The following is a 13,030-nucleotide window of genomic DNA, read 5'->3' as shown; positions in this document are numbered from 1 at the left end:
ATTCCTTCCAGGTACTGTGCCTGTGTGTGCTGCATACAGGAGATACCCAGTAAGGGCTTGAGTCAAATTGGACAGAATTAGTCCCAGTGAGCCATAATGGAAATTTCTGGAAATTTTTAGCAGTTGCGCTTGTGGGTCTTTTTCACAGACCCTCAGGGAATGGAAGAGAAGTGGGTTAAATGGGGACAAGTGGCCCTAAAGGCACCTTCCTGTGCTGTTGGCAGGAACCACTGGAACATGCATTGGGAAGAGGCTGGTTCTAAGACAGAGCTGCTCAGTTCTCTGCAGCCACTGTCCCTGCTCCCATACCAGTCAGAAGCCAAGCCGTGACTCATTCTGTTAGAAGCAATTTCCATTCTCAACTTCCCTGGAATATCTCTCCCTGATCCGCCTGTCAGTCATTCCTTGTTTCAGTATTTCTGTTTATAACACCTTAATTGACTTTCCATATTTTCCTGTCATAGCTCATTTAAATCCCATATCTTGCATATAACCATGTGCAAATGTCGGAAACACTCCATTCCAAATTTAAAGTACTTTGAAGTTTGGAGTCTTTATGCTAGATTCCATTCTTGGCCTTTTCCTGGGGGTGAAGATGAGGAAAATCAATTTGTCTCTCACCACCTTTTCCAAAATATCTTGGGCAATGCCAATAGAATTATTCAGTGGCATACAAAAGCCCGTGGAGAGACCGCCTCTCTAGCCTTGCCAAGCAGTTAGTGAGCAATCGACATGCCCCTTATGTGTTCCTCAATCCTCCTCCCCCAGGTAGACAAGGAGTCCTCACTGGACTGATGTGTGCCCATTTTTTGATAGAAAAACAAAGGCTCAAGAGATTGGTTCACACAGTTCTTCCAGTGGCTTCTGGACAGATCCTGTTCTTCCACTAAGCAGGCGCGTTTGTTTCAGCATGCTTTAGTGAAAAAGGACACAGGTGTCTTTTCCAGGGGCAGGCTGAGATTTGGGCTGGACACTTGCAGAAACCAAGGCAGTGCTCTGCATGGTGAGAGCACCCTAAGAAAGAAACTTGGCCCAGGCAGATGAGGTTGCAATGGGGCAGTGAGGAGGGGCACAGAACAGGCTTTGGACAGTATGAGTGAAGCCACAGATAAACAAGAGCAGCCTTTTGATCACTGCTGCACACCGGAGGGGCTACCCAAAAGATATGGGTGCCCCCTGGCCGCAAGTGGAACAGGCCCAGTGCCCTGGATTCCAGGAGGATGTGGACGCAAGGCTGCAGCACTGAAGCAGACTCCAGCTTTCCCTGTCTCTGGGCAGGGCCTCTACCAGGAGCTGGTGGTATTTTTAGTCTCACATGAGCAGGCACAAGATGAGGTGAGCTGGACAGGAACAGCTAACAAGCTCAGGTCCTTATTAAGTTGGGAAGGATGAAATGAGGGAAGGACAGGAAGCCTGTGGAACTTCTCACAGGCCTCGTTTTCAGAGAACTCTCTTTCTGTAATGCACAGAGAAAGATTGAGGTCAGGGTGATTATACACCGCTCCAATTGCGGAAGTCTGAAAGTGGGGCATGTTCATCTGCTGTGCCCCCTCCCCACAGGTCCTGCTCTGCCCTGGTCAGGGAGGAGGTCAGGCAGGAGTGATGCGCAACTTTTGGGTTTGGCTATAGGGGGCTCTGGGATCACAGTAGGGTCCTCCAAAGGACCACACTGGGAATTCCCCTCATGATCCTCACAGCCTTGCGAGAAACTTGAATGGTGTCAACTATTGTACTGAGTTGATGGACAAGGTGATGGAAAATCAGAGAGGCAAAGGGGCTTCATAAGGTCAAGTAGTTGAGAGGTGGCAGGGCTGGGAACCAAACGCAGGGTCCTAGACCAAGGCCACCATTTCTTTCTCTCATGCACAGTCAGTCATGTCTAAGACGCTTTATCTATTTCATTTACCCCACAAACACTCATTTTTTCTATACCAATTCTATGTCAGGAAGTCAAGCCCTGGGATGGGCAGTGTGGACAATACCATTCTTGACAAGGTGGCAGTTTAGTGAAGGACACACAGAGGGGATGAGGTGATGCCCCGCTGGACTTCAGTGTGGCCGGAATGTAGGCTTGCCCTCTAAGAAGCACACTTGGCTGGGTCCCTGCCTGTCATGTTGTGGGAGCAGACATGTGAGCTCTGTGAGGAGACTGGGCAGGTGGCTGACAGGGGTGAGTGTGCCCTCTGCCCACTCCTGTGCCCTTTGGGGCGTGTGGAGCCTGCAGCAGGACTCACCAAACGAGGTGAGTCCTGAAACAGTGGTTGCATCAAGAGCCCTGCTGTTGCAGGTGGTTCGCCTCCTCCCTAGCCCCATCTTTATGGCTTGGGAAACCTTGGAGACAGGATGAGAACACTGACTTGGGGGAAAGTATTAAAGGAATAACGTGTAGTCTTACCACCTTGGCCCAAGCCAACAATGCAAGAGCCAGTGGCCATCTGTTTACCCACCCACCAACCCGCCCCCTCGCATGCATGCACACCACGCCTTCACACCCACCCTCTCACTTGGCCGTCTATTTGCCCACCCCTCCCTCTTCACCTAGACATCACTCTTCAGCCCACTGGTTGGCCAGGCACATCCCGCTGTCCTTCCATCCACGGTGTGCCATCCATCCACCCACTCATTCATCCATTTGCCCTTTATCCCCTTCCGACTGGGACTCCTTCGCTCCATCCAAACCAGTCACTATGTTCTAGGACTTTGTTTGGTGTTGGGAAACCCCGAGATGAACAAATCTCTCTTGTAGCCAAATGAGAAAACAGTGCACAGATCCAGTTATGAAGGAGACAACAGTAAAGAGGCTTCCTAGGGGAACCTCTCAGGCCCATAAAGAGTCTGGCTGGAGGAAAAGAGAGGAAGCTGAGCGAGAATTAGGCTGCTTGAGACACTCCTTTCTTGGAAGACTGAGAGGAGAGGAATGAAGGAAAAAAGGGAGTGAGGGGAGAAAGGAAGGAATAGGGAAGGAGGATATAAGCTGTGGTCTGCATGTTTGTGTCGCCCTACTCCCAAAGTCACATATTGAAACCCCAGGTGGTTCTTGCACTGTGGAGCCTGAGGCAGGAGGACTGCAGGTTCGAGCCCAGGCCAAGAAAATTAGTGACTTAATGAGACCCTTTTTCAAAAGAAAAACATGGGGGATGTGGTTCAACACAAAAGCCCAGGGTTGGATCTCTAGTACCACAAAAACAAAATCAAAAATGAAACCCAAGCAAGCAAGCCTAGTTCTAAATATGATGGTATTAGGTGGTGGGCCCTTAAAAGGTTATTAGGTCATGAAGGCAGGGCCTTTATAGATAGAATTAGCATTTTTATGAAACCAGCACAAATACCCCCCATTGCCCCTCTACCATGTGAGGACACAGCAAGAAGTGCCATCTATGAACAAGGAAGTCAGTGCGTCCTTCCAGACCCTGAATCTGCTGGAACCTTGATCTTGAACTTCTCAACCTCCAGAACTGTGAGAAAAATTCTACTGTTTATATGCTACCCAGTAGGTTGTTCTAGTCGTCCGAACAGAATATGACAGAGGGAAAGTGGAAGGGAGGAAATACGTATTGGGCACTCACTCTGGGCCCCATGCTGGTAGCTCTTATTATTCCTAATCTTCCTGACACAATTTTGATGTAGCTACTTGTATTTTAGAGTTGGGGACCCGGGGCTTGAGAGGGCACCTGCTGAGCGGGCATGAAGCAAGAAGAGGGGCTCGAGGCTGAGCATGTAGCACGGAGGCTTGGAATGAAGGGTTGAGTCACCAACTGACCAACAAGCCGCGTGATGGTGCTTCTGGATCACGCTGCCCGCAGGTGCATGTGCACAGGAACTGCAAAGTCCTCTGGCTCACACAGCAGGAGGGAAGAAGGCGGTGGGGACACACAGCCGTGGGAGTCCAGTGCCAGGTGGTACCTGTTTGATACAGAGCTGGCATGTGCCTTGGTGGCTGCCCCAGATCCAGGGTCCAGCTGGAAGATTCATGGCCCTGAGCTCTCTGCTCAGGATTTGTGAAGTCATTGTAGGCAGATCTATGGACATTCCCTCACCTGTGCAATGTCCGGCTTTGCTGTGCAGGATCAGGATCTTCTCCTGGGGGAGGGGTGGAGATTAGAGGCAGAGCCCCAGGGAGGAGGATCGGCTTCACCTCCCTTCTGGTAAGCCTTCATCCAGGGCTCCACAAGCCCCGCACTTGGGCCCTCTAGCCCTCAGGGTGTGCTCAGTTTTGTGCTGACACACCATTCCAGGCACTTTCTGGATCCACATCCAGTTTTCATCGCTGGATATCACCCAACTGTCCCTGCCATTATAATAAGTCTCTGAGGACCTTTGATTGACAGCCTTTATCCCAAGCCTGAAGTGTCTCCAGGTGGCTAGGTAGGTGGCCCAAGCACCACGACATCTCAGGGTGAAGGTCTTGGTGGGGCTGAGGCAGACCTGCAGCCTATGGAACAGATGCCTCCCCGTGGCTTGCTCATGGGGAATGTGGCGGAGGCTGAGTGAGATGGACCGGTGCTAACTAGATTCTAGAATTACCAGGCTCACTCCCTTGAGCCATCGACTGCCTCATAAACTTGTGCGCCTTCAGTTCTCGGAAGTCAGTCTGTTTATCTGTCTGTTGAGGACTCTATCTGCCCCCTCCCCAGGGAGTAGAGTCCTGGGTACAGAAAGTGCAGGTTCCCATGTACTGGGTCTAGGTCTGCTGGGTTCACCATCGGTGTGCAGGCTCCGGGTGGCTAGGAGGGGCAACGTGGCTGCTCTGGGCCTGAGTTACCTCAGCCGTCCTTCCTCCCCAGCTTTACCCTCACCAGCACTGGCCACCCACCTGCCAGCTCAGCTGTCCTTGCTCACCATGTAATCCCTGCCAGGAAGAGAGGAGGGAAACATGAACCGAGCCTGCTCCCACTGCATCCTGCCATCCTGCCCTCCCTTTAGCCAGGGCAGGGCAGGGCTGGGGAGAGCTCCTGGGCCCTGCTGCCTCTGGGCTGCTGCAGTAGCAGGCTGCCTGTGGGGTGCAGGGAAACCTCAGGACTCAGGCCTCCCCTCTGGAGTCTGCTCCCAGGCTGCTGTGCCTCCTTTGGCATCTGGATACCTGCTAATCTGGTCCAGCCCAGCAGTTCTCCAGCCTTCCTGGGAGGATTGCCTTCCCTTGGTGCCTCTGCGTCTGGGAGGGCCCCTGATGGGCATTTTTATTTTTATCCTAAAAGGATCGAGGAACTAGGGAGTTGAAGTTCCAGCATTCCCAGGCAGGTTAGCACCTCAGCATTTTCAATGACCCAGCAGCAGTCACTCCCACTACCCAGAGTAGGGCAGATGAGATAATGGACGGTGTGCCCTCCGCAAAGCCCAGGCATGTGGAGATGACTAGCTCAGGACATGACCGCAAGTGTGTAACTACAGCTGCCTGCCCCATTCCCAGCGCACTGTAGCAGAAGGAACAGCAGCAGCCCTGGACACTGCACCTCACTCTGGGACCCCAGTGTAACAGGTGGGGGCCAGGTATTTGTGTGCTGAGCTCTCTGGGGCAGGGCTTGTGACCTTCATTTATGTTTTTCTGGAACAACCCACTGCCCAGCACGTGATAGGTGCGTGCTTTAAAGAAATTCTGCTTGTGTGTGTGCACATGTGCACAGGCATGGGCATGCATGCATGTGTGTATACCCACACATATGTTACTGGGCCATATGAACTTCAAGTTCCCCACTGATGCCGTGGGGTGTTGGCCGTTCTCTCATCTCTCTGGACTCTGGGTCCCTGTCTGATGCACCTGCTGGGAATTCAGCACCCGGCCCATTGCACGGCACACAGCAGGTGAAGGGCACTTCAAAATCAGTTCCCTCCTCCACTCTGCACATAGATTCCCTCAGACTGTCTTGGGGTCTGATAGAGAGGAGAGAGATGAATGGGAGGCACAGAATGGGCAACAGGGACAGGTGAAGCCGGCTTCTCACAGGTCACCCATTTGTTTTGCTAGGCTGCCCCTTGAGTCAGCTGTACAAGGCCACTCTGGTCCCACCTTGCAAGTCTAGGTGAAATCAGGCAGGAGCCTTAGGCTGTCATTTTGGCCTCATCACCTGCTGATATGGGGGCTTCTGGATAAGGGTCACAAGCCCAGGCCACTTCACCTGCCCTGGCTCTGTCTCTCAGTGAGAGAGCTGGGGCTGGCCGGGGGTCCACAGACGACCCTGCTCCTGGTGCTGCCCCAGGACCTGACAAAGCCTACTGGATGCAAGCCTGTCCTCCCCCCTCCTGCTCCCTGAGGCCTGGCTTCTGGCCCCTGGAGCAGCTATTGCGCAAACAAGCCGGAGAGCTGGCCTGACTCAGGGTTAACCAAGGCAGGCTGGGCCCTGGCTGGGCCAGGCCCTGAATCACAGTGGTGACAGTGACCTGTTTGTGGCACCGTTTGCACTCCCCAGGTGGTCGCTTAAAAGCTGCCATCAAGGGAGGAGCCTCTGTGATGACATGGGCCTCTGGCCAATGTCTAGCAGCCATCTGTTCCTGGTTGTGAACCAGAGGCCTACAGCGAGGGAGGAGACCCAAGAGGGACACAGAGAGAAACAGGGCAGGGGAGGACTGAGACAGCGAGAAGCAGAGAGACATGGGACAGTCAGAGACACCCAGAGACAGAGAGATAAAAGGGAGAGACAAGCAGGAAAAATGAGAGATAGAGACAGAGAGAGACGGGGAGAGATAAGGGTATGAGAAACAGACAGGAGTAGGGCGATACAGAGGCAGTGAGGGAGGCAGAGGCAGAGAAATTCCTCACACTACCTTTCTAACATGCTCCTGAGAGATTCTGCTGTAAGGCTTGCACCAATGTTAGCCCAAAACCCTGAGCCACGGTAAGCCGGGAATCAGTACCTCTTCCCTCCTGCCTCCTCCTCCACGCTGTGGGACCCCTGGATGGGCAGGGGCCATGTAGGAGCCAGGGCAAGGAGGGCTCTGAAGGTACTTTCTCCGCAGACATTGGGACTTCCTATGTGGACATTTGCCCACTCCCGGAAAGGCAGATTTGGAGGCACTTAGAGATCTGGACGCAGCCCAGCAGTTGAGGGGTTTCAGTGGCTGGACCTGGCCCACAAAAGCAGCTGCCAAACTCACTCACCAAGCTCCTGGTATGTGCCCGGCCCTGCTGAGTATAACTTCACCTCACCCTCTTAGAAAGATCAGGGGTCATCTGTGCCCCCCACCTTTGAGGTGAAGAAATGAACCCCAGAGAAGGCAAGCAATAATTTCAAGGTCACACAGCAAGTAAATAGCAGAGCCTGGACCAGAATCCTGGGCTGCCTTACACCCTGATCTGTGTTCATGCCCACTTCTCCCTTGCGTCTGTTAATGGTTCTCCTGACTCTCAGGGTAAGAGTGCAAGTCCAGCTCTTCCACACCCTTGGGTTGTCGCTGGGCCAGCTCCACAGTACTTTTCTCATTCCTCACCATCCTTTCCCATTGTAACACCTCTCCCCGAATCCATGCTTCATGCCTCTTACCCAAGTAGGTGGTACTCTTCCAGCTCATGTGCCCCCTGAAGTTGTTACATCCACCACTGGAAGTGAGATGATTTTAGGTAGCTGTCTGTCCAGGCACTCTAGAAATGAGAGCCGGAGGCAAATTCCCAGAGGAAGAGGGGGGCAATCTAGTGACAGTGAGAGTGAGGGGCCATGACCGTGAGGCCATGGAAAGGCAGATTCCGAGTGGCAGAGTGCTGAGCACATCACAGTTTCAAACAGCAAAGCTCATTTCTTCAGACACAGGAGTTGCTTCCAGAGAAGAATTCACTCATTGTCTTCCCTTGAAATAGTACATGTGTGTAACTGAAAGGGCAAGAAATGTATTGACTCTTGCTGGTCTCTTACCCTTTACTGGGGAATTTTATCCTGTGAGGCATTAATGTCTCTGTCCTTCCAGGCTGTTTTGCAGCCCCTCCCAGGCAGCTGGGACACACTGACTAGGGCTTGGGGCTGATGCAACCCTACCATGGCAGGCATGTTAAAGGTGGTGCCAAGCCCAGCCCTCACCCCCAGGAAGGCGGCAGTGATTAGCAGCACTGGGAGGTGGGGTGAGCAGCCAGCGACTGGACTGTCCTCTGAGCAAGCCACCGAGGTCCAGAAGGCAGGGAGTGCCCAGCAGCTCTGCTGAGGCTCGTAAACTGGGTCTGGTACAGGAGGACATTTTTTATTGGTAAGATGATACAGAGCAAATTAGGCAATGAAATATAAATGATCAAGTTCAAATTGTATTTAGAAATATGCAGACTTGACAATGTGAGAACAATGGGGTCAGTGGGACACTCACAGCTCTGCCTCCAGGCTCATCTGCCTTGGAGACACATTCTAGGAGGAGACCCCTAGGTTCCAAGCATGGTGGACAGCATGCTTCAGGACCTTGCCAGCATCTGGACATGCACCCCACATCAGACTGCAGCCCTCTACCCTGCTTTTACAATGATAATGTCTAACACTGGAGGTGTGGGCTACTGTGGACCTGGGGGTGTTCTGCGAGGCTGCCTGGACAGAGGACTTGCAGGCCTATAAAATGTACAATTCCAAGTCTTGAGCTTGAGCTCTCTGCAGGGTGCTCTGACCTTCTCCTTCTCTGGAAACCCTGGCTGGGATAGGGGAGGAAGGCCATGGAGCCCATGGCCATGGACACTCCCTGTCTGCCAACCTGTCTGCTTCCACCTAAGGAGGAAGCTGAGGGTTCAGAAAGGTGATCTAGATGTGAGCTGGCCAGAAGGGAAGCTGGAGGTAACGTTACCTGGGAGGAAACGTTATGAGTTCATTGTCTCCTTGGTTATCAGGACAAGCCAAGAGCATACCATGGAGCTGCTTTTGGCAAACTAGACTTCTGACATCTTCTAAATTGCTTTCTGTGTCCAATTCAGTTTCATGATAAAACCATACCTGCTTAACTAAACTTAATGGCTCTTTAGGTAGATTGCCACTCACACCTTTTAGATTTCCATGAAGTTAAGGCATTCTCCACTACTCCTTCAGATTGGTTTTGTCCTCATAAAGCACATCTTGCTGCATTTCTATCAGGAAGCTACCACCACTACCTCAGCACCCCCTCCCTCCCACTTATATCACCTCTCCTTCCCCTGCCTCTACAACCTCCACCTCTACTTCCATCACCTCCGTCTCCTATGGCACCACTGCCACCACCTCTACCACCTCCACTACCATCTCTACCTGTCTCACTTCCATCTCCATCATCTCTGCTTCCACCTCTCAAATCCCCACCACGAAAATAATTTTTCCCACATCTCTGACACCCTCAGCTTTCAAGGAGGCAAGTAATAAAAAGGAAGCAGAATGATACAGTCGAAGGAACACTGGTCATGGATTTAGTGCAGCACCTGTCTCTCCTTCTTCTGAGCATGTTTTTGGGGCTCTGGTCAGACACGGTACTGGGGTGAGGTCCTGGCTTCACACTCTACACATTCCTCCAGCCCTGACACTTGTGACCCACATGATCCAGGGTGCTCTTGTGCCCCACTAGGTCTTTAGCTGGGCTGTTGGGTCTGGTTGCTCTGACCATTGATACATGGGGTCAGTTCTGGTCTATCAGCTCCTGTGAGATGTGGATTGTTATGTGTGCCGCATGACACTGATGCTCCCCCAGGCTAACTGTGACTCCGCTCATGCTGTTTATTGATGAGGCTGATGGTGACTTCAGTAAGGATAGAGCTCTTCACTCATTGTGCCATGGTTTCCAGAGTACAATACTAAACTGCCTGGAGAGCTGGGTCAAAAATCTGAAGTAAAAATGGAGCCAGTGAATGAATGTTAGAAGATAGGATTTGAGGTTTGGCAAAAATTTTCTGAGCACCAGAAGAGAGTTTCAATCATCATCAACTAGACTAGACCACTTATGCTACCTCAAAATTCAAATGTTAAAATCCTAATAGAAGAGATGAGAATCATAGCAAGGGGTAGGCATTGGGAGGCATTAAATCATGAATGGGACTATTGCTTCTATGAAAGAGACCCTAGAGGGCTTGCCCCCTTCTCTTGCTATGTGAGGACATAACACGACGTCGGCAGTCTACAGTCTGGAAGAAGGCCTTCATCAGAACCTGACCATGTGGGCATTCTGCCCTGGAACTTCCAGCCCCCAGAACTGGGAGAAACAAATTTCTGTTGTTTATAAATTACCCAGTCTATGACAATTTGCTAGAGCTGCCCAAATGAAGACAAACTCCCAGCCAAATTTACTTTTGAGGCTCTCTGAGCTATTTTCACAGATAGTATTGCAAGCTATTTGCCTCCAATATAAAGACCCCGGCCAAAAGCACACAGACACCTCTGCATATAAATATCTATCTATCTATCTATCTATCTATCTATCTATCTATCCATCTATTTATGTAAAATTTAAAATTTGATAAGAATATCAATTTACCAACTATGGGGCATTTGGTTTGAAACTTGAGATAATGCTCTGGGGCCAGAAATGGAGTCTATGGTGTGAAGAGAGCAGAGTGAGGATCAATGGAGAAAATGGTGTCACCACTGTGAGGAAATTCCTGACAGATGCCCACGGAGCAAGAGATGGGACTCGTGAGAACAGTGGTGAATTCATGCCCAGCAGAGAAGCAGGAGAGTGAAATCTGACTACACCATGTCTTCCTGTCGGTGGAAGGACTTCCTGTCGGTGGAAGGACTGTGAGTTGTGGGATTTTGCAACACTCAGTAAAGTTAAAATATTCATATCCCACGAACAATTCAGATTCTGTATGAGACTGCTTATTACAACAGTGTGTTTTTAGAGTTAAAAACTGATAAATGTCCATGGTGGGAGTTGCTTATATAAATCACAGTATCTTTTCCTACTGGAATCTTGTATAGCAGTCATTGTAAATGAACCATTCCTACAAAGAATCATCTGCATAAACATCTACAACCCAAAGTTGAATAAACAACTGAGGGTGAGAAGGATGCCCCAGTATAACATCATTTACATGTAGTATCAAAACAAGCAAAACAATATTGCCTATTGTCTATAGATACATACATGTATGGCGAAAGTTTAAAGATACAAATAGAAATGTCATTATTTCAGAATAGTGATTGCTCTGGGAAGAGAGGGAGGAGAGGGAGTTGGAGAGGGATTCATAGAGATCATCAATGCATCTGTAGTATTTTACTTTGTTTTTAAAAAAGATCTGAAGTAAACATTAGGAAAAAATATCAACCTTTTTCACTCCCAGTGGTGGGCATGTGGGCATTTGTTATATTATCAACTGTACTTTTTCGTGTGCATGAAATATTTCATCATGAAAACGGTAAATGCGCAAGGGAAAAGGGAACTCAGAGTCTGGCCTCCTTGGAAATGTTTAAACAAAAGCTGTGCAAGTGTCATCTGGAGCAAACGCTTCTTGCACAAGGCTGGAAATTAGGCAAAAGTGTTTGAGCCTTGCCTTGGCTTCCACAGCTTGTGGGATGCCTCCATCCCTCTGGACTGTTGTTTCCCGTTTGTGAATATTTCCCATCCTCTGCACTGAGGAAGGCTTTGTGAACCTGGTGCAGGGAGCATGGTGTCACACGTGGATAGGAAGATGACCTGACATCCCCTGAGAACTTGGATGACAGACAGGTTGTCAAGTGGGTGATAAATATGAGTACAGGGTTGGGTGTGGAAACCATTTTTGAAAAAGCACCTTCTTACTTCTTCAAGGACCCAAAGCCCTGTGAATACAAAGGGTACATAGATTTTCTCACTGGGCAGTACAGTCCAACCAATCCATCCTATAATCCAGGTGCTGTCACTGACTCCCTGTGTTACCCTAGACTTTTCTTGCTTATAAAGATGAGTGGTAATATGCTCACATGCCTTGTTGGGTTATCCTGAACAATAATTGAGATTTTATCTATAAAATGCTTAGCATAAACCCTGGCACAGAGCAAGCAGCCAGCACCCATTAACTGACTGTGACCCCTGTTACTTTGAGGTTCAAATCTTTGCTGCTTAGATTTACTGATAGTGGTAATGATATGCACAGATGTGCACACATGCACACACACATAACTTGAAAATATGACTAAGGAGATTGTGGTTTCTAAATTCCAACTATGATTGTAGCTGATTTTCTTCCTGATTAGATATGTAGTAGCTTTCTTAAGTATGCCTTTGAAGGAGGGAGGAAGGCAGAGCCTCAGGAATCTGGCAAAATGTGGCCGCTTGTGTTTATGGACCCCTCTTTTTTGAAGCGCTCTCATTTCGGGGCTCTGGTCACTAAACTCTCTTGCCCCACCCTCCTCTTGCCTTCTCTATGAACTGGCTCTGTCTTCCTTTTGTTTTGTCCTTTTCTGTCCTGGCTCTCTACCTGTTCATTCTGCCCGGTTCATTCTGCTCCGGTTCTGTGCTGGACACTTGACCTTTGCCCTGTTCAAGCCTCCACTGATGATGGCCTGTATCGGAGCAGCTCCCCTACCCCATTTATTCTCCAAGGCACAGACAGTGAATTGTATAGCAGGGCAGCTCAAATCACACCATGTCCTGGTTTCCATAGTCTGTCTTTACTGTTAGGAAGAAACTTTAATCCTCAGTATGACCTACAAGGCTCTGACAAGTGGCCTCCGCATCAAGCCTCAACTATCACCCATCCTTTGTGGTCTTCCAGCCCTACTTTCAACCCCTCCCTGCCCTAGGATTGAAGATCACTCAGAGAGGCCAATCACATCCCCCGTTAGTGTTCACTTTTACAGGAGTAAAGCCACTGCCTTTGTTCATACTAGAAGACTATAATAACCTGGAGATGCCACCACCTGCTAGCCCTGGCCCCTGTTAAATTTAGTGGTTTCCACTCATCCACTTCTAGAATTGCCTCCCCTCTGAGATTTCCAACACAACCCATGCTGCCCTTCCAGTTGTCTCATGACCCATACAGATGCTCTTGAACTTCCCTGAGACTTCCACTCTCAAAGACTTTGGCCTCGTTTGGCCTCTCTTTCTTCCTGGCTTTGAGTGGTGCCATCAGTGGCATATATGAGTGGCTATCTCATTAGCCCCCAAGATTCCCTCCTGTCCCTCGTTATGCCAT

This window comes from Chinchilla lanigera, unplaced genomic scaffold (assembly GCF_000276665.1).
Source record: "Chinchilla lanigera isolate Chin_1 unplaced genomic scaffold, ChiLan1.0 scaffold00100, whole genome shotgun sequence".
Taxonomy (NCBI): Eukaryota; Metazoa; Chordata; class Mammalia; order Rodentia; family Chinchillidae; genus Chinchilla; species Chinchilla lanigera.
This window is presented reverse-complemented; position numbering follows the sequence as displayed.